Source organism: Chlorocebus sabaeus, chromosome X (genome assembly GCF_047675955.1).
Source record: "Chlorocebus sabaeus isolate Y175 chromosome X, mChlSab1.0.hap1, whole genome shotgun sequence".
NCBI classification, from domain to species: Eukaryota; Metazoa; Chordata; class Mammalia; order Primates; family Cercopithecidae; genus Chlorocebus; species Chlorocebus sabaeus.
The window spans coordinates 123,846,216-123,873,120 of NC_132933.1; the positions used below are offsets into that span (position 1 = coordinate 123,846,216).

General features: G+C 35.0%; 1 protein-coding gene and 1 pseudogene across 2 annotated transcripts in view; one reads left to right on the forward strand and one right to left on the reverse strand.

Moving 5' to 3' along the window:
• Window positions 1–26,905, reverse strand: part of IL1RAPL1 (interleukin 1 receptor accessory protein like 1) — a 1,387,436-nt gene that overhangs the window by 980,792 nt on the left and 379,739 nt on the right. The window lies entirely within an intron of this gene.
• On the forward strand, window positions 4,137–4,245 carry LOC119620010 (5S ribosomal RNA; annotated as a pseudogene).

The window sequence follows — 26,905 nt, forward strand, 5'->3', positions numbered from 1 at the left end:
ACTTTCCTAAATAGACTTTCAGACTCTTAACAAAAAACTCACTTTCCCTAAGGAGGCACCGATCATAGGCAATATTTCAAAAGCACATGTACTAAAGAGTTACTCTTTCTATACATGTGTGTCCAGAGTAATGACTAAACAGAAAGCCAGTATCTTCTCAGTGAAAATTCAAAGATAAAGTCTCCAAGCTGAAACAGAACTTTGCATATACATGACAATGCAAATTACATCACCAAGTGACTCTTCTTGGACAAATCCAAATCGCTAAGTCGTTAATAGAATTCTGTACTTTACTTCCCAGCATCGTAATACCAATTGACTATACTTAATCCTAAGAAAATAATCATTCCCTTAGGATTAGCAAATGAAAAATTTAGTAAATTTCTAAAGAAAAACGGATATATTTTTCTGTGCAAGAAAGCAAATTGTGTTTTAAAAAGAAAACAATATAAAATACTCATTTTTGACAACAGCAAGAAAAATGAGCATATTTCAAATTACTCCCTTGTATGTTATAATTTCACTCTTTATTTCTGTCTATACGAGTGAAGGAAGAACCCAGTTTTGTGATGATCCAACCAAAAACACTGATAAACATATTTTTATAAAGAAGTCATAAATTAGAAAGAATATAGACTTTGAAGCCAAAACATTCAACATTTTAATCCTATCTATGCAATTTTCTAGTTATATTATGTTCCTCCATTTACTTAACCTCTACTCTATTAGGTATAAAATGGGAAGAAATAACACTTTGGGGGAAAGGACAATGTAGAAGACACATTCCATGTAATTTCTACATAATGCAGTTAAGAATTTTTAAATAAATTCTTAATGGCAAAATATTTAATAGACTCACAGGATAGGAAACAAGTTTCTATTCCATAAGACCTAGCATCTAGTTTTGAAAAATACTCGATTAAATCTCATCTTTTAGGCACAACTTTGAGGTTTTTGCAGGGTCAGCAAATTTTATGTCTTCTTTGATTTTATTTTTCTTCCTCATGTAACCCACCATCTACCAGCTTATATCTAATGCATTCAGAGCCACCCGAGGCTAATACAATATGCATAATAATCTTCATGAGTCTATCCTTCTTAGCATTATCAGCATTGCATTTTTCGATTTCTACTCATTTTCATAAAATGGACAACCTTTTAAAAAATGTGCTCGTTAGGTAAAGATGGAAATGTTATTCATACTGAATTGTTAATTGGTATTCAACCCCTTCAGGGAATAAGCTGAAATCTTTATTTCACATTTCCTAAACAAAAATTCGGATGTGGTTTACCAAAGACCATCTAAGGGTGGCAATATATAATATATAAAAGGATGGGTTACAATAACATCAAATCTATGAAACCATAAAGAACATCTCTGTCCATATGTGTTACATAGGATCACTTAGTTTTTAATGGCCATGCGTTAGTATGGCATTCCCATCCTGCTATTCTATTATTCAACTCCATCAATTTCTTAATTACAGTGATCACAATTGATAATTTTATATTTAGGTTATAGATTTTCTTGTTTTCTCTCTGCCTCCTTTAACATTTGTAAGTTCTATATGGGCAAGGATCACCATCTTCTTATATCAATACAAATAAAATAATTTTAAAACAGTGCCTAACACTCAGTCAAGGCTCAACAAATATTTGTTGACTATATCCCAAATGAACAAAACCTAAAGTCTAAAGGATAAGCTCCCAATTCAGGGAAGATGAAGGGCATCCTTTTTAAACCTTTTCCTCCGTTAATTAATTTCACATAAAAAGTGATTCGCTCATTGGTTTGTATCATAGCCAGTTTATATTTATTATTCAATTTTTCATCAGATCAAAGAGGTGGAAGAGACCTTGAGGTGTTGTTATTGCCTTGAGGTGCTGCTACTTAACTCAAAGCATTCAATAAGCATTAGCTTTTTTCTTAAACTCTAGAGGCCTCATGAAATTCATATTAGAAATAATCTTGCCTAGAGGATGAAAAAAGGGTGACATCTAGAAATGACTCTAATATATAGCCCCCAATTCAGCCTTTACAAATATTTATTCTTGTGATGGATAGCAAATCCCTTCTCTGGGAATGAGGATTTTGTGTTTAGTGTTCACAGTTAGGGACCAGTTGATGTGTGGGGATAATGGATAAAGAGACAGATCTTAAAAGGTGTAGAGAAGAGATGAGGATGAGAGAAGGGAAGGATACCTGAGATGTATAGATAAGTTGGGGGAAAATATTCGGAGGAGAAACAAGAAGAAAGCACTGAAGAAGCATAGTGAGAAGTCTTCAAGGAGAAAGATGTGTGAAAAGGATCCTTAAATATTTTGACATGCCTGCAAAACCATAAATATCAAAATTATTTTTCAGTGTGTTGTGGTAGTTTCTTATAGATCATTTAACATGGTTGTTTTAATATAGGATTTGTGTTGCTTTGTAGTGTGACACTGGCCTGATAATGACCACAAGATGAACCAGCCTTATATGAATTACAATCTTACCAGAAACCTGGAAGTCTCTAAAGCTTTACTGTTCATCCAATATGGTAGACAATAGCCCCATGTAGCTATTTATAATTAAATTTATAATTTAATTAAAATAAAATGTACAGACAATTTAAAATTCAGCATGAGGTCAGTTACACTAACCACATTTCTGGTGCTCAATGGCCACATGTGGCTGGTTGCTTCCATATTGGAAAGTGAAGATATTGAAAATTTCCAATACTGCAGAAAATTCTATTGACTAGCACTGCTCTAGAACTTTGAGCTTATGTCACACACATGCTATTCCAATGTTCTTGGTCCAATTAGTGATATTAAATATTGAAAGAAAAATATTTTAACATCCTTTATCCTACCTGAAGTGGTGAATTGAAAATATTGACAATAATGACATATTTGTTATGCCTTCTCTATACTAACTTCCAGAAACCTCAGAGTTGTTTGTACTTACGTTGTTGAAACCTTTTCAGAAAGAAAGATTTTTTTTTTTTTTTTTTGAGACGGAGTCTCGCTTTGTCGCCCAGGCTGGAGTGCAGTGGCCGGATCTCAGCTCACTGCAAGCTGAGATGGCCGGGTTTACGCCATTCTCCTGCCTCAGCCTCCGGAGTAGCTGGGACCACAGGCACCCGCCACCTCGTCTGGCTAGTTTTTTGTATTTTTTTTAGTAGAGACGGAGTTTCACCGTGTTAGCCAGGATGGTCTCGATCTCCTGACCTCGTGATCCGCCCGTCTCGGCCTCCCAAAGTGCTGGGATTACAAGTTTGAGCCACCGCGCACGGCCAAGAAAGATTTTTGTGACATACTTTCATTCCCTCTAATTCAGTCCAGGTTATAATTTTTAATCTATTAAATAAGCTGAGAATTTTAAAAGTATAGTCAAAGCTACTCAGTGGATAAGATAAATACCAAGAAAATGATGAATACCTGTATTTTACCTTATGATTTTTATTTATATCAGAATAATAAATATGGAAATATAATGCAGTGTTGACTGAAATATAATAAAAATAGATGGACAGAAATGCCCCCATGACAAACTCCAATGTCAGTGTATATTGGAAAGCTCTAAATATGTCTGGGACAAGAGGAAGTACATGGCTCCTAGGCTCATGCTAATCCATTATAAATCATAAGTCATGAGGGAAGAGAAATCATGAGCATAAGCTTTAGATTAGCAGCACTGCTAGAGGAATATTGAAACTAGAAACAGGCAATGATGAACATTTGGATAATTTTAATACTGCTTAAACAATGGAAGGAGAGTTGTCAGAAGGACTGGGAAAGGGGAAGAGATAAAAATCCTAGGGCCTCTTTGGAGTAGAATACTCTGATGTCTGTGTACAGGATGGAGAAATTTCCTACATGAACAAGTAGCAGTGGGAGGACAATTGGGAAAATTTTAGTCTGGGAGCCACCTTGGCTCTCCAAGTAATTTAAATAATTCAAATATGGATAGAGAGATATACATTTCAGCAAAGTAAATTACAGTTAAGTATCCATCTAGACCAAATGATATGCATGTGTATTTCATATTTGGAGAAGTCATTTAATATGGTTAAAACATAGTTATGTTATATGAAATGACAGTTTAATTCAGGATTTTTCCTAGCTAAAATGCAGTTAAGAATGATTCATGAGTCTATGGCTATACCACCCTGAACATGACTGATCTCAGAGGCTAAGCACGGTTGGGCCCGGTTAGTACTTGAGTGGGAGACTGCCTGGGAATACCGGGTGCTGTAGGCTTCTTATTTAAATAAAAATAATAATAAAAGAATGATGTATGATAGTATTGAGGATATGTTTAAGAACTTTGGACAAGAGTATCTAAGTAAAGAACCAGTAAGGTTGATGACACTCAAGTTTAGTGGCAGAAGCACTGATCCTATGGTCAGATCACTGCATTTCAGCACTTACCTTATGATGCAGGATGCAGAATTCAATTTATTGGTGTCTCTCTTTGCCAGTAGGCAACTATGAAATGTACCTCAAGCTCTCTCAAAAGCAAAATGTTAAAAATAAATAAAATACATACCCTTGTTTGAATAGAAGCTTCCACAACAGAAAGGTACTGAATACAAATAGTGTGGGTGTTACATTTTGGGTACTGAAGAGCGCCATATGAATAATAATATTTACTGAGTGCTTTCTGTATTCTAAGTGCTTTACACGCAATGACTCAGTTAATCCTCACAAGAACCCCACAAGGAAGGTACTACAATTATCCCCATATTATAAATGAGGAAATTATAAGATTGAACGCAATTTTTATTCTAATGCCCACTGGTGGGTTCCTGAGGAGCTTGCTCAAAGATGATTACAGCAAGCTGCCCAGATGACCTAATGTCAAGTATAGCTATCAGCAAAGAGTTAGGCAGCACCACTGGAAAACAACTGTAAATTTAAACAGGAAATGGATACACAGCACCTACACTGAACGTGCTATCTTTAGAACAGTGAAATTGAAAGAGAAAACAGACACCTTGCTCCCTCATCATATTTTGTGGCACTGATAAGTTCTGGAGAAAAAAATAGAACAAAAATATCCTCAAATTTGAGGGATATCTGCTTTATCCCTCAGTTCTTATTTAAGGTACTGGTATATTTTAAGATTTTAATAAATATTGAACACATAGGCATAAATACAGTAGGATAAAACAGGGACAGGAGGTAGATGCAAACCCAAAAGCAGTGATGGGAGAGGGGGTTTGAACAGTGAGGCAGGCAAAGGTTAAAGGGAGATAGGTAGGGCTTAAAGAGCTGGGGATAATTAGGGGTTGCGTTAGGATACTTCAGGATTAATGAAGAGCATGTACAAAAAGGAGAAAGTGCAGACTTCTCTTCAGTTCTTCTCCTAACTGCAGTGAATGCCAACTATGAGCCAGGCCCTAGTTCAGCAGTGGGAAGAAAGGTAGATCTGCATTTTCACCACATTCGGATGGTAAACAGGAAGACAGGGCTGGGAGGAGAAGAGAAAAAAACACGATACAGACCATCACAAAATATAGACATCGTGCTAAGAAGTGTAAGAGAGGCACAGGTAGTTTGCATTATCTTGCCAACTGGATGTTAAGGGCCTTGAGGAATAAATCATATCTTCAAACATTTTTAATGCCTTAATATGTTTCCTTGCATATAGCTGGCTATTAGCAAACAATTATTTTAGAGGTAGTATGGCATAATAGAAAAAACATTGGTTCAGGAGTCCTGAAAGATGACTGTTTCAATTTTTCTTCTCTGTGAAAAGAAAAAAACCCAAGAGATTTTTAGATCATTTTAGGATCTTTTTCAGGTGTATTAAGTTAAACTCCATGATTAGTTTATCAGTTATTTAGTGTCAATGTTACTAAGGGGTCCTCCTTTGAGAGACATGGCACGATGTGTGAGAAAGTGCACCTGACCTCTTATCAAGGCAGGTCATTAAAAGCCAGACTCATTCTACCTACAGCATGGGACTAAGCAGAATTTTTTTCTTTTTGAGACAGGGTCTCACTCTGTCCCTCAGGCTCAAGTGCAATGGCACACACAAAGCTCGTAGCACCTTCAATCTCCCAGGCTCAAGTGGTCCTCCTGCCTCAGTCTCCTGAGTAGCTGGGACTACAGGCATGCGCCACCATGACCGACTAATATTTTTTTTAATTTTTAGTAGAGATATGGTCTTGCTATGTTGCCCAGACTGGACTCAAACTCTTGTGCTCAAGAGATCCTCCTGCTTTGACCTCCCAAAGTGCTGGGATTACAGGTGTGAGCAACCGTGCCTGATCGAAGTATAATATTTTATCAGATTTGAGATACCGGACCCTTGAGCCTTCACAGATTTGTTTGTGGAAGTAGGCTAGAAATAAGGAATGTGTATGCTGTACACAAGAAAAAAAATAGCCAGGTGACCCATATATGCATTTGTCCTCAACCTAACTGCAAACTCCCTCTTGACAGAAAACTCTTGCTCTGGAATATTTCACTTAAAAAGTAAAATCTACAAACTAATTACAAGCATCATAAATGGACAATGTGACAGAAGGTGCAGGGAGTAAGATTCAAGATTTACACTAGGCTATTTCAAGTCCAAGTTATACATGTTTGACAAAATAATTATTTAAGAAATTAATATAAAAATTATATAGGATATTTTAAACAGAGAACATAACACAGACTGATTATAATAAACTTCACATATGTTAACAGACGTTTGACTTGATATATAAACATGAGTGGGTAAGAATGGTCAGTAACATTTAATGGAGTGGCAATATGATCTAGCACAGTAAAGATGTGCTGTAAAAAAAACATCAATTTGAAGAGATGAAAAAACTGGGATGGCAGAGAAATCAGTTTGTTCACATTTGTGAAACAGCCTGTGTAAAACATTGGAGGTGAGAGAAGAGAGTTCCAGCCAAGTGACAGAGAACCATTCTATCTCAATGAATGAGTCATGGCTCCCCTGAGAGTCAAGATGATTTGCATGTTTGGTGATTGATGTAGATAGAGGTAGTAAATCACACTGATTCTTAGCTAAAAGGCTCGGCCATCTCAGTCATACAAAGATGAACATTTAAAACAAAATTAAAAAAAAAAAAAAAAAAGAAAGAAAAATTCCGAAATGGCTAATCAAGAGAAAAAAAAAAAAAAAAAAAAAGATGAACATTTGTACACTATACCTCAAATACTCAGTGTTGAAATGCACTATAACTTCAGGAATGATCTGAAAATATCCATCAGTCAACTCTGATGAACTTGGATCACAGAGAACTCCACCACTGGGGATCATTTACAATTTCGTGTGGTATGTGGTAGATTAAGGGCTTCAGGCATTTTTAACTTTGGAAATTTTTAATAGGCTTTTAAAAAAATCAACATACTGCATTATTCCCCAGAATACATTGCCATTACCAAAGGGAAAACAAAAAACAACCATCACAAAAACAAACTTGTTACCCAAGAGATTGAAATACATATTCAGTGTGCTGGTAATGTTTCTGACTCTCTCTTTTCAGAAAGATCATTATTTTTCCTTTTGTTTTAGGATTGCTGATTTTGCTATCGGATTAAGGCTAATGTTAAAAGGGAGAGCCAGAGAAGCAAAAAGGTATTCTCCATGGAGAATAATTCTATTACCATTGCTGGACCATTCTTGTAGCTAAGAGATACATTCTTTCAAGAAGAAAAATTGGCTCTGTACAAATAATGACTGAATATTTCAACTGTAAAAAGAAATGATGATACAATTAGCTTTAGAAACTAGTGAATTACTAATAACCAGAATAAAATAGGGCAAAAACGAAAATGCTAGTACCTGACTACACATGAAAGTCTATTGAATAAAGTATAAGAAAATTAACACTGTTGCATTGTTCAAAATGTTTAAAGATGGAATCAGTATCTGGAGCTATCTAAGTATGGGTGGTACCATCCCCTCACTCCCTGAAGATTTTAGCTCCTGCCTAACTGTTACCCTCTCCAACATATGATGCTTGTCATAACTTCTGGTACTTTAAGTGTCTGTTGAAAACAATTCTCTCACCATCTTGCCCTAGAAATTCACTGAACTTTTTGACTCCAGAGACCTTGTCCTCCACCCTGCCTTGGTCATTTGGTTCTGTGATCATACAATAGATGTTGTTAGAAACTCAGTTATACACATCACACTTTCTAACCTCCACCTTCTAAGTCTCCAGATGATTCCGTCTACTACCCCATTCCAACAACACGTTGATATTACCAGGCCCTCCAATCCATTCATGCTACTGGCTTTTCACTATTCCTTATGCCCTTCGTGGCAACACTTCTCTTTTTATCAAGCATAAACTCCATGGTGTATTGTAAAAACACTTTTTAAAATATATATTTACATTGCTCTGTTCCCTCTCAAATCTGGTGCCCACTTGATAAATCTTAAACCCCGGTTACCACCAACTCTCCACTCATTCACTGTTCACTCTCATGCTATGGAAACTTCTGGAGGAAAACACATAATCTCTATGACTAGTCACCTTTTGAATTCATGACCACTAGATTCAAGTTGGCTCCTAGTATGACTCAGCAATCTGACTCAATCTCAAATTTACCTAAATATTGGGGAATCTTTAAAAACCAATAAAGCAAGGCATCACCCCAACATTCTGAGTAAAGATGTCTTGGTTACAATCATCTGGCCTTTGGAATTTTTAAATGCTCTCTGAGGTCATTTTAGTACGTAGCAACGTTTGAGAATCTCGAGTCTGAATGGCTATTTTATTCTCTCCCCTTTCCTCACACCTCCAACACCTCCTTCCCCACTCTCAGTTAATGACCTTGTTTTTCATTTATCTGAGAAAATTGAAGCAATCAGTAAACAGTTGCTCCCTAGCCTCATGTCCACATATCTTCCCACGTGCCTGCATTGGTGCCCAACACTGTGGATCACCAGTCTTTGTTCTGATGACGGAACCCACCTTGTGTGTTCTAGATCTCATTCCCTCTTACCTACTCAAGGACATGTCTCCAGCAATTAGCTCTACTCTCTCCTGCATCACCAATTTCTTCCTCTCTTCCTGGTCATTCCTGTGTGTATTCTATGCTATTATTTTCCCATCTTCAAAACATCCTCTCTTGACCGTATTTCCCACTTACAGTTTCAGCTCTATTTTTTTGTTCCCCTCAAACGTGAAACTGAAACATGTTCATTTTTCAACACTTGTTCTCTTACCTCTTTTTTGCGATGGAGTCTCGCTCTGTAGCCCCAGGCTGGAGTGCAGTGGCATGATCTCGGCTCACGACAACCTCCGCCTCCCTGGTCCTTGTTCAAGCAATTCTCCGGCCTCAGCCTCCAGAATAAATGGGATTATAGGCATGCACCATCGCACCTGACTAATTTTGGTATTTTTAGTAGAGATGAGGTTTCACTATGTTGGCCAGGCTGGTCTTGAACTCCTGACCTGGTGATCTACCTGCCTCAGCCTCCCAAAGTACTGACTTGTTCTTATCTCTTATGTCTCTCCTTAATTCTCTCTTAACCCAAATTCCTCTTTCAATTATGCCTTTACTCCCAACACCTTTTCAAACTACTCATCAAGGTCACTAAAGGCTGCTGATATGGTTTGGATCTGTGTCCTTATACAAATCTCATGTTCAATTGTAACCCCCAATGTTGAAAGTTGGGCCTGGTGGAAGTTGATTGGATCATGGGGCACAGTTCTCATAAATGGGTTAGCACCATCCCATCTTGGTACTGTATAGTGAGTGAGTTCTCATGAGATCTGGTTGTTTAAATGTGTGTGGCTCCTCCCCACTCTCTCTCTTGCTCCTGCTCTGGCCATGTAAGACATCCTTTTTTGCCCTTGCCTTCTGCCATGATTGTAAGTTTTCTTAGGCCTCCCCAGAAACAGAAGCTGCTATGCTTCCTGTACAGCCTGCAGAACTGTGAACCAATTAAACCTGTCTTCTTTTTAAATTACCCAGTCTCAGGTACTTCTTTATAACAGTGTGAGAATGGACTAATACAGCTACCAAGTTGTTTAATCTAATGGTCAATTCCTAAGTTTCACCTTCTTTGACAAATAAGCAGCATTTGATACAATCAATAACACTTTCCTCCTGGAAACAGTTTATTATTTTGACTTCTTCAACAGGAATCAGCAAATTATAGCCTATGGATCAAATCAAGTCTGCTGCCTCATTTTTAAGTAAAGTTGTATAACATAACCATGTTCATTTGCTTACCTGCTATCTCTAGCTATTTTCCTTTTGGCCTATGAAGCCTAAAATATTTACTATCTGGCACTTTATAGAAGAAGTTTGCCAATGATCCCTAACTTCTTCTTGACTTCAATTCTTGTTTTCCTTTTACCTCACTGTTCACTCTCTTTTTAGGATCTTTAACCAGTTCCTTTTCATCTCCCAAGCCACTTAATGTAGAAATGCCCCAAGATTCAGTCTTTGGAACTCTTCTCTTCTCTGTTTATACTCACTTCCTGGGTAACCTAATCCAGGACCATAGCATTAAATTTCATCTTTCCTGGAATGCTTCCTTGAACCCCAGTTTTAATGACAAACTGTCTATTTGGAAACTTCACTTGGATGACTAAACATATCTTGAAATCAATTTGTGAAAAGCTGAATTCCTGACCTTATCTCATATCTGTTCCTTCTGCAGTATTTCCCATCTCAGAAAATGACAACTCTATCCTCTCAAAAGGTTAAACCGAAAATCTTGGATTCATACGTGACTCTTTCATATATATATATATATGTCCTCTTAGGAAATTATCTTGTCTTTATCTTCAAAATATATTCACAACCCACCACCTGTCATTTTCTCTACTGCTACCACCATAAACCAAGTCATCATCATTTCTAGCCTAAACTATTTCAATGGATTCATAACTGGTCTCCCTATCCTTTCCTTTGTTCCTATCCTCAATCTACCGTGCCAATCCTCTCTCATTTGATTCTCAATATAGAAGCCAGAGATATTCTTTGAAAATATTAAGTTAGATGACATTATGCCTTTTTCAAAATCTCCCATTCACATCCCATTTTACTCAGATTAACTATCAATCTTTTAACTTACAAGACATTACATGGTTTTTATGAACTTGTCTTCTTTTTCTCCTCCATTCTTTACTATGCTGCAGCCACTCTGACCTCTGAACTCTTCTTTGAACATGACATACATGTTCATTTCTCTTGTTGTTTACATTTGATATTACATTTGGGATGCTCTTCCCTGAGATATCCTAATACCTCAATACCTTATCTCCTTCCCCTCTTTTGCAAATATCACCTATTCAGCAGTGTCTTCCCTGTCCATCCTATTTAAAACTGCAAGTTCCTCTAAGTATTGTATATTCTACCTTCCTGCTTTATCTTTCTCTAAAACATCTATCACCATGTAAAATATTTTCTATATTTATATTACTTACTGCATATCTCTTTACATTAGAAAACACTTTCCTTGAGGGTAAGATTGTTATATGTTCTATTTACTGCTGGATCCCTGGTTAGCAGAAGAGACTTCATAGGTGTTCATGAACATGTGCTGATTGAATGAACACTTGGAGTTGAAAGAAAACAATTAGAAAGTTGCTCAATTTTCTTACTTCTAATTTTCCTTCAGTCAATTCCCATAGAAACATGTATCTTAGTTTTTTAGCCCAATTCCAATATTAATTGTTTCTACATTTGTACCAGGTTTTGTACTAGAGCTAAAGGAATCCCAGAATGACTTAGAGCAATGTTGTTTAATGTGATAGGACAGTTAAATTGTTGTAAGTGCCAGAAAATGTTCAGTCTACAGAGCTAAAAGATGGTATCACAGAGGGGGCAAGCATTTGCTATCTTCAAAGATCATCCAGCATTTCCCAGGATGATCAAGAGTTGCAGAAGGGGCAGGGAGAACACTGATAGAGGGAACATAATAAGAAAGAAGTATGAAACAAGTATTCACCACAGTACTTCTATACAGCTGAATCATATGGTGATTTTGAAAAAAAGAACAAATGACAGAGTATGAGTCTGAAGAGACAAGCATTGGCCAGATGATTTGTATTAAAAATGTTAGAAGTAGGGACACAATAATTTACCTGAATGCAAGTTGACTTGACATTTATAATTGAGTATCTTCAAATAAACCACACTTTGAGTCAATGTGAAAAACTTCCATGTACCACTTAGCATGCATTTAAAATGTGTATACACACACCATTTATATCTATACATACCCTTAGGCCAGTACCTCCATCTCCTTATATTCTGCTCTATATAAATACACTGTATCTATATTACACTACATACAGAAGATTTCAGGAGATGATAATTGTCCACTTTTCAACTATCCAAAATTTAGGGAAGAGAGGCAAGAAGTACAGGAGTAGGACATCTGGGAGTTCCAGGACTGAGCTGGCCATTTATGAGCCAAATGGGATAGATCAAGACTCTTAATCCCTGCACGTGTTAGTCTATTCATCTATATAGGAAAATAATACCAGTCCTCACAGGGATTGCTCTAAGGATTTTAGGAGGTAATGGGAAATATATATTAAAATATAAATGCTATAAAAGATATTATAAGTAGGAATAGTAACAGTACTAAAGGAAACCTTAATTCGAGATTTATGCATATCAGATTAATAGAGATTTCTTTAGCCAAAACTCAGAGTTCAATTTTTATAACTCTGTCAAAAGTTCAAGAATAGAGATATACATGAAAGTCATGACAATAACTTCAGTGTTTATTTTCCTTAATTTTAAATTTGGCAAATATTTATTGAAAACTTAATAATAAAACAACAAAAATTGGACATTTATCAAAGGTCATATAATGTTCTATGCTCATTTTAATTATCTCATTTAATCGTCCCTGAATACCTATAAGGGAAATACTATTATTTACATTTTACATATGTCAAAAAGAAAACTCGAATAGTTACTGTAAGTTGAAGGGCATCACACAACACGTATGGGAGAAGCCAGGAGTCACAGTCAAATTTTATTCCAGTGCCAGCATCTGTAACCACTACATCAATTTATTCTAAGCCCTTCGCCCCCTATGCAGGCCCATAGTAGACCCTTAAGAAATTTCTTTGAGCAAAAGTATATGATTAAACTCGCTAATAGCACAACTAAAACAAACGCATTACCTCCAAAGAGGTCTCCTTTAACTTTTCAAAATTAATGTTCTAATTGAGTCTTAGGCTAGATCATAAACCAAAGGATACACTATGAGTTTCTCAAGAACAGGGAAAGTACTTGGTTTATCTTAAACAGTTTGCAAATAGTAAATACACAAAATAGGTTTTAAATGAATGAAGCAGAGGATAACCATAATGGAGCTATGGTTTATATACAAGAGCTTTAAAAGTACTCATAGTTATTACATCAGTATGTGGAAAGACACCTGGGCTGATGGGCTCTGAAAAATTACAGAGAATCATTAAATTTACAAGTTTAATATCTGTAATAAACAAAGAAATATCCAAACACAGAGTTATCATAAGTGTAGAATAGAAGAAAACTAAACAAGAACCGTGAGTCCAGCCGACAAATGAACACAATCAGTCAGAGAAAGTTCAATCAAACATATCTGTCCTGTCTAAGGCCAAAATTACGGTATTCTTTACAGCCAAGATGATACGTTATACTGGAAAATTGTGAAATATGGAGCTGTGGAGTTTGGGCAGGAAATAAATCTTAAGAATAACCAATTCTCAACTATTCCAACACATTCAAAATTGCACTATTAATTAACGTGAAGATACTATTGGCTTAATTTTCAAAAGTTACTTACAAAAACTAATGCTGTGAGCCATTGCCATAATGTATTGGTATGAGATGGGTAGAGAATTCACTCATTCAATATGTATGAGCATGTTTGATGGGACAATCACTGTGTCACAAACAAAGAAAGAAGAAAAGTGCTCTGTTTTCAAGCAGTCATGGTAACTTATGGACACACAAATAACTACAAAAATGGGATTGGTGCAGCAATAGAAGTATGTATCACAGGCTCTGGAAATATTGCATGGGTAAGGGGGAAACTCCGTAGGTTAAAAGAGACTTCAGAGAAGAAGAGACATTTGCACAGAACCTGGATAGATTAGTAGATGCTATCTAAATGAAAATGACTAAAGGCCAAGGAAACAACAGCAGGAAGGGCATGACCAACAGGGTGAGGATGGGAAAAAGTATAAGAGATTTAAATCATGGTGAGTGGGTAAAGCTAACTATGTATAAGATGTACGAGAAGATGAGACTGGTAGTTGCTGAATCTACAAAGGTGAAATGGGTCAGGTTTAAACAGAACCATGGTGTAACGGAAAATGCCTGAGCTCCGCAGTCACAGCACAGGTTTTGAATTTTAGTTCTGTCTCTTACACCAGCTCCTTGAACTTGGAAAGATATTTCCTTTCTGTGTATCAAAGTCTTCTGCTGCAAAGCAAGACATAACAATACCCTATCGACAAAGGTCACTTTGGAAGTTGGAGATAATGATGTTTTATGTCTAGCAATATAAGTTTTTTAATAAATGATAATGATAATAATAATTATTATTGTTTCAAATTCATGCTAAAAAGTTTGGATTTCGTGGGTAGGCAATGAAGAGATCTGGAATGCTTTTAAATAAGGATGTCAATATAAGTGATGAACAGGAGAAAATAATAGAGAAGCCAGTTAGCAAGGTATTAAAGCAGTTCAGATGAAAATACAGGTGGCTTTGAAATAAGTTTCCAGCAGTAGGCATAAAAAGAAGGAAGAAAAAAGATATAATTTGGTGGTGGCGATGACAGGATGTGGTGACCAATTAGATCTGAGGCTGGAAAGTTAACTATGTTGATTATGTTTTCTGGAAAAGAATTAAAACCTTAAACTGTTACAGAAATACACACACACAAACACACACACACATAATTTTCAGAGTTATTTGTTTTCTGTCTGTACCTATGTTGGCAGCCCCGTGTATGACCTCCCTCTCAACTCCAAATACAGATGGGTCTATTTAAATCCTGTGCTAAATCCAACGCTAAAACTTGCAATTCTCCTTACCTCCCTGTTTGAACACATACACTCTCTCACGTAAGTCTCATTGATCGTTCTGCCAAATCCTAGGTAACATTTTTCTTCTAAGCTTAAATGATTGATGAATTCTTCAAACACTAATGAGTTCGATAAAAGAGAGATCTAGTATTGCTCAATAATTTGGTACTCTACCCATGTATTAGTGAGAAAACACAGCCATGAATTGATTATTGCTAATGATATCTTGGTGCCTAAGCACATGCAGTCCTTGTCTTCCTCTTGTATGTCATTGGGATTTATAGATTATCTGCTAGAGATTACAAAGGAGAACCTTGAGTGGCAATGGCATTACACTCCCTTTGACTCCAAGGAACAGCTTCATCAAGAATTCTGAACCTGTTTTGCCAAAACTGTTTGTGCTTTTTTCATCCATATATTTTAAGACTATGAACAAAAATCATTCAGAATTTTCCAATTACAAATACATTAGGACAATTTTATAGGTAATTTAGAAGTTTCGACAGGGCAAGGGAAAAACATCATCTCTTGTTATGATGGTTTCGCTTTGGTAGAACAATACAGTTCTGTAGTTGGCAGTTGTTAGTTACTGAGATGGCTATGAAACAGGTAATCCATCACACTCTGGCCAAGGAAACAAGTAAAATCTATGTCTTAAGGGATTTTTCAAAATCAGGGAAAGTAGTGTGGCTTAACTACACTGAATATTCTATACTTCTCTTTCCCTTTTGATTTGTTTTTCATGAGATTGGATGTGCAAGGTAGTTGAATATATGTATACTACACATAAATATTCTACATGTGCTTTTTTAGACTGGTATTATGTGGCTGGAAAACAATAAAAATTGTATATATAAGGGTTTTCATAAATCATGGCAAGATATGCTTTTTAAGAACTTACATATATATTTTAGGTTAGGGTTTCCGTTCTGTTTTATTAAAGCCTACAGCATGCAGTATTCCCAGGTGGTCTCATGTCCAAGTACTAATCAGGCCCAACCCTGCTTAGCTTAAAAAGTTAGGTTTTTTAAAAAGGATAAATTTTTGTGGAAAATCATTTTAAGAGATTCTAACTTCAATTCTGTAGGCTGTTGTTTTTTGTTTCACATTCACAAAGCTTATATAAGCAAAATGGTATTATTCATTATTGTGATACTCAAATGTAATTATCTGTAAGAATTTATTAGGGAGTTACAAACTTATGAATCATAGAAGTTAAGAACAGTTAGAACATCCAATTGACAAATTTGGAACTTATTTCTTCTAGTATGATTGACATGGTAACTGATACAAAGTATATACTCTTCAATATTTGCTAAATGAATTACTGTTTGTTAAATAAATTAAGAATCTGTTCTTTGTGTACCCATTTGGTTCATTTCTAAATCCTTATAAAAAAGTGAAACTTGCTTACATAGTTTAGAATTTTATGTCAACATAAAAATGTAAAAGTTTGCTGGGCGCAGTGGCTCAAGCCTGTAATCCCAGCACTTTGGGAGGCCAAGATAGGTGGATCACCTGAGGTCAGGAGTTTGAGAGCAGACTGGCCAACATGGTGAAACCCCATCTCTACTAAAAATACAAAAAATTAGCTGCGTGTGATGGCGGTCATCTGTAATCCCAGCTACTCGGGAGGCTGAGGCAGGAGAATCACTTGAACCCTGGAGGTGGAGGCTGCAGTGAGCCAAGATCGCACCATTGCACTCCAGCCTGGGCAACAAGAGTGAAACTTGATCTTTTTATATATATATATATATATATATATATATATATATATATATATATATATATAAAATTCTAAAGATGAGTTGAAAAAAATAAGCAAAAATATTGTCTATCCAAAGACCAGAATATATAGTGCTACAGTGTAAAATTTGTATTCCTGAATATCTGAGAATACAATTTCTTAGCTTTATAAAAAAATTAACACTAGGGAGAAAAATGGTGGACATTACTACTGTGAGAGTCTAAAAGCTATAATATTTTAATCTACCTTACCAAGACCAGCCAAGATTATAAAACTAACAAACATCATCACAGGAATTAATGTACATGAATAGATAGGATTAAGAAATCGGTATGTGGCTATTCAAGTATTACATTCTAAATATTCTAAAAACTGAGCAAAAATGCCTATACTGAAAAAAAAAAAAAGCTTTCTATATAATGGCAAGCTGGCTTCTTGAAATTCAATGTTTTGCCTGAATAACTCAATTTACATTTCCAAGTCTCTTGAGAATGAGACTAAAAATCATGTAACTTTAAGAAGAAAATTCAGAAAGCCAGATTGGAAAAGAGCATGATGTAATGGTGTAAGAAAAATCTGGAATAACACAATTCATATCAAACACACATTTGTCTCTGTAGGTTTTAATAAGTAACCAAAACTCCAGCTTGGAAATCCTTTTAAATGAATAAACACATAAATATAACTATACAGTAGCTTCACACCAACAAGATCTGGTTTAAAGCAAGTTGGAAGCTATGTGTTTTAGACTTCTTCCGTATTGAAGCATGTATTGTCAATTAGTTCACTTAACCATATAGCATACGGCTTTGATACAGATGTCAAAGAATGAGGGATGAATGAATGATAAGATAGACAGCTTTTACTATGGAAAACAACAAATTTCATTTGTTCCATTGTTAAAAATGACTTCTTTTTATTCAATAAATTAGTCTAAAAAGTATATACAATACCTAATAAGTCTAACTACTAATCACTTCTAAAGAAACATATGAAGAAAATAACATGTATTCCCACCACTGTTCCTGGTTTGTTACTGCCTCTGCACTCATCCCATCTCTATATGTGTATGTGCACATACATGTACACAAATGTGCACGTATGCGACTATACACATAAATTTGCATAACATCTGTAGAAGTCTGATTCCTGCATTTTTCACATAAAATTGAATTTTGAGCATTGCCTCCATATTTACTATATATTTGAAATTTATTTTCCTTCTACATAATGCTGAACTCATAATATGTTATTTTATGGGGATACTGTGATTTATTAACAATTTCCCTTGGTTATTATAGAATCATCTTAACAAATGTATTTTCTAATGTTTTCCTCACACTTGTTCTGAGAGGCCGACCTTATTATTCCATTTTGCACTTGGGTAAAAGAGGCTAAGGGACATAAATTATTTGCCTGCCTAAGGTCATAGAGTCTGAAAGTGGCAGGACCAGAACTTCCATATGATGAGTAATGAGTATGAAATAACTAACAATTTGCATTTTTGAACATCCATAAACTCCTTATACCTGATGTTACTTTGTATCTGAGTCCCCCAAATTAATAATAACCTACACTTCATTAGATAACTAATAATTATATACCATAATAATTAACTAATGGCTACAGAACTAATGGCTCTTGACTAAGGGTTCTCAGTAATCTAAGTATACCCAAAATAATCTTAGAGATCAAAAAGAAGTTCACCAGCTTATAACTATATATTACATTTTATAAAGGAGATCTTTGCCTAAGAGACTTTCAAAACTACATTTTAGATAACATTTGTAAGGAAGAAATTCTCTTTTGTTTCTCAAGAAGTAGGTAGCATGCCATCTGGCCCCGTTGCCCTTATGATAAAAGAATGTGGGAAGCAACTTACAGTAATTGAAAAGAGACATACTACAGGGATCAAAAGTGAGGGACACTCTCTCCCAGGCACAAGATTTCTAACTGCTTTATCAATATTTTTCTCCTTTTTACAAATTAAAATGTAAGTAAGGATGATTTTTACACCCCTTAGGGATTATTTAATATAACCTTTAAGGTGGAAGACTTTTTCCACTTTAACATTCATTCAGCGATTGTATCTTGCTTGTTAGGCTGCGCATGCCAGCACTGTAACAATCTCAATTGTACATGTCAATATATAGTCAGGCAGTAACTAGTGATGTTCATAGGGAAGTTAGAAGTTGGCATGTGCAACTCAGGAATGGTTTGATCTAGGTGTTTAAATGTCAAGTACTTGTAATGATAAGTGAGGTCATGGAAATAGATAAATCATCAAAGTAGTGAGCCTAGAAAGACAAGAGATTTAAAGGTAAAGGATGAGGGGAGATCTTTAATTTAAGGAATAAGAAGAAAATTTGCTCTCTATTGAAAGTAGAATTTTTTTTTTAAATGGCGTAACTTTCTCATTGGCCTAGCGGACTAAATAAAAGAGTTTTGATTTAGAACAGTATGTAGATGCAAGGGTAAAGAAGGAAAGGAAGGTACATATAAATCTAAATACTGGATTTGAGATTGAACATTTGTGAGGCTGAAAAAGTAATATAAGACTTATGTAATTGATTGTGGCCAATAATAGTATATGTGGCCAATAGTATATATATGACTTAAATCATGAATAGTTACACCAACACCAGCAGGATGGAGTTACCAAGTGATCATTGCAAAAGGAGCCTTGTCTTTGGTAGAGAAGCTTCACATATTTTGAGTGGAAGAAGTTAGAAACTATTGCAGTGTTCATGTAACTGGGGAAAGGAGACCAGTTCCACAAGCTCGACTGTTTGGTCACTGTTTTGGCCTAGCTTTTGCCCATTGGTCATTGTGTTATATCACAACAGCAATCAATTTACAAGCCAAAAGGTAGAATTTCCAAGCAAACTAAAACTGATAAAAATTGAACCAGTACTAATTGAGTTGGCCACCTCTTGTGGAAAACCATTCAGAAAGCTTCCAACAAGCTCTAGTCTCTAGACTATAATAACAATGGTTTTCTTTGTGATGCCTAAATGATTACAGGTAAAGAAAATATAAATCATGCTTAAAAGAAAATGTCACTAATCTAGAGGAGGAGAAGACCTCAAATCAGCTGTAACTGTTCCAGTCGAAGTTTGATGTAGATGTTTACATTAAAATTTAGATGATGATATTAGAACCAAATACTTGATAAAACAGTAGTTTAGCATTCAATATCTACAGTTGTATAAAGATAACTTTTGGGTTTGCTTAATTGATACATTGCAACCACTATGTTATTTACATAAAATACTGGCCACGAAAGACTTTAAAATCGCTCCTGTGTCATACAGACTGAAACCAAAAGCAACAGTAAGAGGAGAGGGGAAGAGTTGGCAGAGGATGATCATTTTTCAAAGCCACATAGGGAAGCAAAAGCACTGACTATTAAAATGCACATGAGTTGGTCAAGAAATAACACTTTGCCTTCCAGCAGCAATGTTTGGCACTCTTACAGTCACCCTTCTTCCCTGTTGTAGACGACATCTGAATACCTCAAGGCATTCTCATACTTAGAATTCTTGATCTGACAGCTAATTGGAAGAAGAGGAAATAAGAAGAACAAGAGTAATAACTTCTGGTCACAAGTAACTAATAAGTAAAAACATTCATTTATGCTTCAGAAAACAAAGCATAACCATGTATTCCTTCAGAAAACCAGAGAAACATAATTTGGCAATTACAAATGCTAAGGACTGGTTTCTTATAACAAAAATTGCAAGTTTCATTAGAAGTCTAATTGTAAAATTTCTGTTTTGCTCTAAATTGGGGACCTATGTGGATGTATGTTTGAAAACCAAGGTATCGCACCTTAACCTAATGTTTATTGAATATTGGTGCCATTATGTAGCCCCATCATCTAACTCATTCCAAACAAGGAAAGGGGCTTTGCGGGTCTTTTTTAGAACATGCCTAACATGGTGCCCCAAGAATAAAAGGCACAAAATACATGTTTATCAAAATAATCAATAAATTGTCCTGGAAAAGGTTACTTTTACATCATTCATCACGAGAAAATTGTATTTCTAACAGCACTCTTTATGATAGATGGCTTTACTAAATAACTTCACGGTATAAAGGAAAATGAAATCTCAAAAGGACACAACCACTAAGAGAACACAGATTATTATTTTTATCACATTACTAATTGCATTCCTGATAGACAGATACTGAAACCTGGGCCCACATGAAAGCTACACTGAAATCAATGCCAATCTTATAGGCAAAGAACTAGAGGATGTAAAATGAAATCAAGTGCAAGTCTCACTGATATTAATGCCAGTTCAATGAGTTGTGAAGTTCTGAAGCTGTCCTTAGAGACTATAACTTAATTCCTAAGGTTTATTTTCTCTACTAGGTAAAATAACTGAATTAACAGGAGCAAAAAAAAAAAAAAAATGTTCAATTAAAGTAAACAGTTTTATGTAAAAAGCATTTCTTTTTCAGACCTTTAGTGTTGTTGTATGTCTTCTGAGAGAGAAAAAAGGCTCACTTTCCTTCTATAAGCTCAACATGTTCTTAAATAAATGATCAAACTGGAACCTAACCCAAATGCTGTACCTTGAAATGCAGGTGCTAATTTCAGGGTATTGAATAATAAGCTTACTCATATGCACATTAATAATTATCTTACTATTATAGTTCAATTCTATTATATGGGATGTTTAAAAGAGAAATTTGAAGTTCTTTTTCAACCTGAAGTATGGGGAATGAGCATGTTATAAGTATGGATGAAAAATAAATTATTTCCCACCATTTCAAACATTTCTTAAAGGACTTTGAATTCTGCACTAATGTAACATGAGAATGAGCTTTGTGTATGTGTGTGTGTAACATTCTTTTACAATTCTACACAGGTGGACAGTATACAAAGCACAGAACACGACAAACAAGCTGTCTTGTAGTGAGAACTAAACTAAGGTGTATATTACAGAAATAGTCAAAAGAAAAATTGACACACGCACATACACAATAAAAAAACTACTTCAAAATCATAAACTGTGACTCTGATCCCAAACCTTAGAGAAAAAACAGAATTACGGAAATTATTTCAAGACTACTTGCTTACCCAAATAGGATGTAAGAGAAGACCTAGGTCTCACAAAAGGAGAACATTTTGAGATGCCAAGAAATGAGAAAAAATCCAGAAAGAAAAATAAAATGAAAAAATTAATACGTGCACTTAAAGAACAAAGAACCAAATTTATGCTGTATCAAATAGTGTAAAAATTGGGGGAATAATTTGGAAATATCTAGAAACAAAATGTACATACCTTTTGCAGAAAGAATTTAACCACTAGAAATTTATTCTACTGCTAAATTCCTAACATTATGCAAAAATAGGTGTAAATGAATAAGCACCATATCATGCATCTTAATAACAAAATTTGTATATGAGCCAACCATCCATGACAAAATGAATGGTTAATTTAGTCATTAAGTGGAAAATATATCCATTATGTTGAACACCCTGCAGAAAATAAAGGGAAATAAAGAAATCTATATGTGCAGAGACACATTGATATGATTTATGTAAAAAAGGAAGCCAGTTACTTAATAGACATATGTCTGCATATGCGTAGATACTTTATGTAAAAGTGGATAGGCAAGTCTCATATGTGTTTATTCCTAGAAATAAAAATGGTGATGCCAGATGGAAGTGGAAGCATTTGATGGTTTCTTCTTATGTTATACCATTCTACACTGATGAATTTTTAACCACTCACATCTATTTATAAAATTAAAAGAACTATTAAAATATTTTCAAGGATTACTTTAAATGATGTTATATTTAAATATACACTCATAAAAAATGTTCTAGATATATGATTAACTCACAATAACAAGGCACAGAAAACAATGTCGAGTATAATTTATGCAAATATATATAAGCACAGATACATATAGAAAATTGAGTAGAATGATACATATAAAAATATTATGGATTGTGAAAGGAGTAAGTTTCTGCCAGAAGGTGGGGTAGGGCGAGGGAAGTAAGGTGAAAAAGGGTATATTGTGTATTTTACCACAATTAAAATTTTAGAAAAAGAATAAGAGAAAGAAGATGATGGAAGTTTGCACAGAAAAACAAACCCACTTAAGAATTATAGAGATTCTGGAATGATGGAACAAGAGCAGTTAAAATCAATGCCAGAATTAAACACAAAACTTCTGAAAACTTTCCAGGGAAGTAATAACACACAAACATGCATATTTAAGGATCCTCAGTTTTCCAGGACCGTGGTCTTCAAAGGAGGATGGGCACATTCTTAGAGATGGCATTGATTAATCCCTTGCAGCATAAAGAATATATCAGAAGTTTAATTTTCATTAATTTTAATTTCATCTACTTGTATATATATTAATTTCTATGTATTAATTATTGATATCAATTACAGATATAAGAGTAAAACATGCAATTGATTCATAAACTGATATACCTATATTGGGGGTATGCAGAGGAATATATAATGTAAAATAGAGATCACCTTTATTAAGGTAATATTTATGAGATACAACCAAAAATGCACATATTCTGACCACAGATTTAAATGACACAGGCAAAGAAAAAGGTACTTCTAGGCAGCAAAAACAAGATGCACTCAAAAGAATAAAAATCCAAATTGTCCTTATTTTCCTTTGCAACATTAAAAGTCAAATAACATTGAAGCAGTGCCCACAGATTTTTTCAAAGGATGGTTGTGATTCAATAATTGTTTTTTCAGCCAAGAAATTACAGAAGTGGAATATATCTTCCGACTTAGAGAATCCTAGAAAATATTTTACCCATGTATTTTTCTTGAACAAAATCCTTCAAAAAGCACTCCAAGTTCACTTCAAAATCGTGAATTTAAAAAATGCCACAATATAAAAACTTGGTAGCTAATAAAGCCAACAAACAACATGTCATACACACACACACACACACACACACACACACACACATACACACAATCATGTCTCAGTATCCACAGGGAATTGGTTCCAGGACGCCCCCCACTCCCTGCCACGGATACCAAATTCTGAGGATTCTCAAATTTCTTAAATAAAATGTTGTAGTATTTGTATATAATCTATGCACATACACGCATATACTTTTAAATCATCTCTAAATTACTTATAATACCTAATACAATTTAAATACTGTGCAGTATAACACATGCTATGTTATATTGTATTTTTATTTATAATATTTTTATTGATATATAACTACTTGTTATTTTATTTTTTTCTGAATATTTTCAATCTACAGTTGGTTAATACATGGATGTAGAACCCATGTAAAAGGAGTACTCCTGGTGCATGCGTCATAATTTAAATCAAATGCAATTTTTGGGAGAAAGAAAATGAAACAAACGTCTTACTACCAGGAATCTGGGTCTCAGATGCCAAACTTTAATAACCGAAACTTGGAAATGGGAGAGTAAAAGGAAAAGAAAATTATCTGAAAACAAAGTGGTACTGCCAGAAAAATAAGCTAAACATAAGAAAATGTAGTTTGATTTTTAAGCCAAAGGATCTTCATTATTAAAGATTGTACTCATAATGTGTAAGCGGACTAGAAAACAAAACATTGCTAGAGAGTTCTATATAAAGCTTAGTTATTTCAATGTTCATGTTTTCCAATAGAGAATCCGATTATCACAATCACATCTGATTATTTTTCTTCCAGAGAACATAGGTCTCATAGCAAAATATCTGATGTTCCTAAATTTCAGAAAAGAACAAATATATATCTTCTCATGCCATTCCTAAGCTGTACTTTTTCCTCCCAGGCTGTGTCTTAAGGGCTAAAATGATGTAAATATGTGGATTTAGATAGTTTGGGCACTCTTAAAGTAACACCTTATATAAGAAAACATAAGATTTAAAAATCTAGTTTATTCTTTGATTGAATCAAATGTCTACACAAATAGAAATATTCATACCATTGTCTCAAAAAATAAAATTATATCTATTTATCTACACCAACATTTCTCAAAGGGTGGCAATTTTGCTTCCCAGGAGACAATTGGCAATATAAAGAGTATTTAAATATGAAGCCAAAGCAATTATAATTAACTTGGGAGGGGGGAACGAACAGTCACATGGATAACAAAGTCAGCCATAGAAAATGGCTCCCCAATACTATGCAGCCATAAAAAGAATGAGTTCATATCCTTTGGGGGGACATGGATGAAGCTGGAAACCATCATTCTCAGCAAACTAACACAGGAACAGAAAACCAACCACCACATGTTCTCACTCATAAGTGGGAGTTGAACAATGAGAACACATGGACAAAGTGAGGGGAACATCACACACTGGGGCCTGTCAGGGGATGGGGACCAAGGGGTGGGAGAGCATTAGGACAAATACCTAATGCATGCGGGGCTTAAAACCTAGATGACGGGTTGACAGGTGCAGCAAACCACCATGGCACGTGTATACCTATGTAACAAACCTGCACATTCTGCACATGTATCCCACAACTTAAAGTAAACTAAAATGAAATGAAATAAAATAAAATATAGAAAGAAAATAGCTCCCCAAACCTCATTTACAATTGTCCTTAGGTTCTATTTTCCAGCATTCTTTAACTGTGGTGTGTTTACATTGCTTTGTGTTCCCTATCAGAGTAACAAGAGTATCAAATGAGGATGTACAAGAAATACTTTCTCTATATTCTTAGCGGACTCAAACCCTTCCCTAAGGGGAATAAGCTATCTGTTTGTTACATTACTCGCAGTATTTATCCGGATTTCATAAACATTTCCTCTTATTAACCACATTTTCTTTTTCTTTTTCTTTTTTTTTTTTTTTTTTAAAGACAGAGTCTCGCTCTGTCACCCAGGCTGGAGTGCAGTGGTGTGATCTAGGCTCACTGCAACCTCCACCTACTGGGTTCATGCCATTCTCCTGCCTCAGCCTCCCGAGTAGCTGGGACTACAGGAGCCCACCAGCACATCTGGCTAATTTTTTGTATTTTTTTTAGTACAGACAGGGTTTCACTGTGTTAGCCAGGATGATCTTGATCTCCTGACCTTGTGATCCGCCCGCCTCAGTCTCCCAAAGTGCTGGGATTACAGGCGTGAGCTACCGCGCCTGGCCCTTTACCCACATTTTCTTAACAGAAACAACTGCAATAACAGCAACAACAATAATAATAAACTCTAAACAGTTTTGGAGAACTCTAGCAATGTGTACCAAATTTTCAACCACTTCAATATAAGGATGGAGAAGTATCTTTGCCCTTGCACTTATAATATAGATTACTTGGCATGTACTTGTCCTTTTGAAGGTTTCTCTTAAGGGTTTTGCTGAGTATTTTTATTTTGAACAAAACAGCCATAATGCTCAAGCAAAAGGGCAGGATTTTCAGAAAATATACTGATGCTATTTCCTACTGAACAGTGTGGTTGACTCAAGCCATAATTATTATAGTCCCTCTGTCTTTTGAGATTCCATAAGAGATTATTTTAAAGGCACATATCAGGAAATACTTTAAAATGTTGAAGTAAATCAAAATGCTAAACTCCCTTTTCCTAATGCTTTTTGTACTTATCATGACATCATGACAATGAAGTTATATTCAGGAGAAAAATTAATGAGTAATAGGAACTGAGGTCATATGAGATTTTAACAGGAATCGCTACGATCATCTATAACAATGACAAATATTTAACACATTATTTAACAAATAGGTATACACGTGCCTCATCCTACCTAATGGCCAATTCCTTTTGTGCACAGAAATATCTTCTGACTTTTGCAAATTAGTGTATTTATCCAATATTCAACTGTATCTTTATATCTTTCTCCTTTGTTACCTGGGTCCTCTTCTCTCCATTTGAGCCACGGTATAAACATATGTAGTTACATCACATTATGTTCAGGGACAGAAAAGAGCACATTTCATTTATTAAATAAATGTAGAGTGAAATTAAAGTACAGATAAATGAAACTGCAATGGCTGAAATAAAATATGTGCTACAAGCAACAAAATTCAGATTTAGTACTGAAAAAAAAAATCAGTGATATAGAAATTGAGGAAAACTATCCAAAATACAGTAAAAATGAGTAATGTTTAACATCTCTAAAAGAACATTTCCAAATTTTTACAGAATGCGAGACATAAATGTCATTGCT